Source organism: Stomoxys calcitrans, chromosome 4 (assembly GCF_963082655.1).
Source record: "Stomoxys calcitrans chromosome 4, idStoCalc2.1, whole genome shotgun sequence".
NCBI classification, from domain to species: Eukaryota; Metazoa; Arthropoda; class Insecta; order Diptera; family Muscidae; genus Stomoxys; species Stomoxys calcitrans.
In genome coordinates, this window is record NC_081555.1 from 152,427,019 (window position 1) to 152,429,713 (window position 2,695).

General features: G+C 35.3%; 1 long non-coding RNA gene across 1 annotated transcript; it reads right to left on the minus strand.

Moving 5' to 3' along the window:
* Positions 1-544: 544 nt before the first annotated feature.
* LOC131997217 (uncharacterized) lies at positions 545-2,329 on the minus strand. Its single transcript, XR_009398121.1, has 3 exons — positions 2,267-2,329; positions 1,292-2,198; positions 545-1,186 (listed from the first exon to the last, which is right to left on the minus strand). It is a non-coding gene; the product is annotated as an uncharacterized LOC131997217 (long non-coding RNA).
* Between the last annotated feature and the right edge of the window lie 366 nt (positions 2,330-2,695).

Below are 2,695 nucleotides of genomic sequence, written 5' to 3' on the forward strand. Positions count from 1 at the left end.
TAATACAAAGGGTTATGTATTCTTATTCGGTCGAAGAAAGTGAAACCGTTGGTTGTTGGTAATTTATTTAAATAACCACTCAAAGATTTTCTATCGTAGGTATCACTTTCCCAATCTGCATCGCAATATGCAAATAATGTGTAATCAGATTTTCCATCAAATAAAAGCTTCATATCTTTGGTCTTCTTTAGATACCGAAGAATTATTTTCAGATGACTCCAGTGACAATCTGTAGCACAATTTTGAAAACGGCTTAAATAGTTTACACTGCGAAGCAAGCATCAAATACATCAAAAACAGCCAATTAATTCTTTGTAAGGTTCTTTAGAATGTTGAGTTTTCTCATTGATATCATTAGGTATGGACAACTTAGGAGTATCTGCATTTTTACAGTTTTCCATTTCAAACTTCTTTAATAGATTCACTATGAAACCTTTTTGAGTCATTTCAATTGTGAATTCTTCAATATTTCTACGTACTTTAATTCCCAAATAAACGTCAATGTCTCCCATATCCTTCATTTCAAATTCCGATTTTAGCTGTAATTTTAAATCTTGGATTGCTTTCATGTTGTTGCCAACAATAAGAAGATCGTCTACATAAAGCAGTAAATATATTATATTGCCATTGTCTGTGCGAATATATAAGCAATAGTCATTTTTCGATCTTGTAAAATTCAATGATAATATAAAGGAATTAAATCTTTCATTCCACATTCTAGGTGATTGCTTTTGTCCATACAGGGAACGGTTAAGTTTACACACAACATTTGATTCACATTCAATACCTTTTGGTGGATCCATGTATATATCCTCTCGTAGATATCCATTCAAAAACGCAGTCTTGACATCCATTTGATGTATGATATATTTCATTTTATTTGCGACTGCTAATAAAATACGCAAAGTACCAATTCTAGTCACGGGAGAATAGGTCTCATTGTAGTCAAAACCTTGACACTGAGTAAATCCTCTAGCACCAACTCGTGCTTTGTATTCACCTGGATTCCCGTTTGCATCCAACTTTCGCCGAAATCCATACAGGGAACGGTTAAGTTTACACACAACATTTGATTCACATTCAAGAACTTTTGGTGGATCCATGTATATATCCTCTCGTAGATATCCATTCAACGCGGTCTTGACATCCATTTGATGTATGATATATTGCATTTTATTCGCGACTGCTAATATAGAAGGAGAGAGAATAGGAGCAAGATAATAGGTCTCATTGTAGTCAAAACCTTGACACTGAGTAAATCCTCTGGCAACAACTCGTGCCTCGTACTCACCTGGATTCCCGTTTGCCTCCAACTTTCGCCGAAATACCCATTTGGAACTTGTGACACTTTTTGCCTTTGGACGTTAAACTTATTCCCATGTGTTATTCTTGGTCAAAGAATTTAATTCTGAATTAATGGCAGCATACCACTCATCAGCATCAACACAGTTTTCAACATCTTCGTATCTAGTGAGAACTTCTGATACAAATTGTTCTGCGCTTAAAGCCAAAGCCATATAATGAAATCGTCTAGTGAGGATTTATTGTTATTGTACCTCTACGCAGTTCTACAGTTGGTTGGTTGGTGCTTTCAGTAAGCACAACTGTATCTATATCACCATTTTCCCACATATTTTGTTCTTCCGGGATATTAACTGTTTCTTCGAATATTTCATCCTCACTGTTTTCTTCTTCAGTCCCAAGACTTTGTTTCAGGCTATTTTCATTTTCCTTATACGACTTCTCTAGTACTATAGATACATCCTTTCTTACAGGCAGCGGATTAGTAAACATCTCTCGACAGAACTAGCTTCCTTCCAGCTGTATGCCATAAACGGTAACCATTTCCACTATAACCAATCATAAGTAGTTTCCTCGATTTCATATCCAGTTTCGTTCGTTGAGCTTTTGGAATATGGGAATATGCAGCACAGCCAAACACTCTCAAGTTGGACAAGTAAGGCTTATTTCCGGACCAGACTTCAGCAGGAGTTTTGTTGGATGAAAGAGAGCTGGTTGGACTTCTGTTTGTGACATAATTAGCACAGTATATTGCTTCAGATCTCAAATATTTTGGAACACCACTTTTTGATATCATAGATCTTGATTTTTCAATTAGAGTTCTGTTCATCCTGTCAGATTTTCCATTCTGTTCTGGTGTGTAAGCATGAGTATATTGTATTGTAATCCCAGAATTTCTACAAAAATCCGATGAATATTCACCGCCGTTATCACACTTCAATTTTGAAAGTTTATTGCAATTTACCTTGTAGTTTTTAAAATGTGTTAAAACTTCTGATTTATTTGCCACTATATGTAAGGACAAGTAAAGTGCGAATAGTCATCTATGAATATTACAATATACTTCTTTCCATCCCAGGAATTTGGTGTTAAGGTTCACATACATCGCTATGAATCAGCTGCAAAGGTCTAAGAGAATATTCCTTGTCTTTCTTACCTTTAAACGGCAATCTGTGTTGCTTTCCGAAAACACATGATTCGCAAAAGGGTTTTTCATCCTTAATATCGTCCATTCCATTTACCATTGCTTTCAACTTTTTCATATCTTGCTCATTTAAATGGCATAGACATTGATGCCATAAATCTGCGACTTGCTGATGATTACTTAAATTGGCATTTGCATTTTCATAATTCAGTATCATCCTTCAACATCGAAGTATGCCCTTTAAAAATT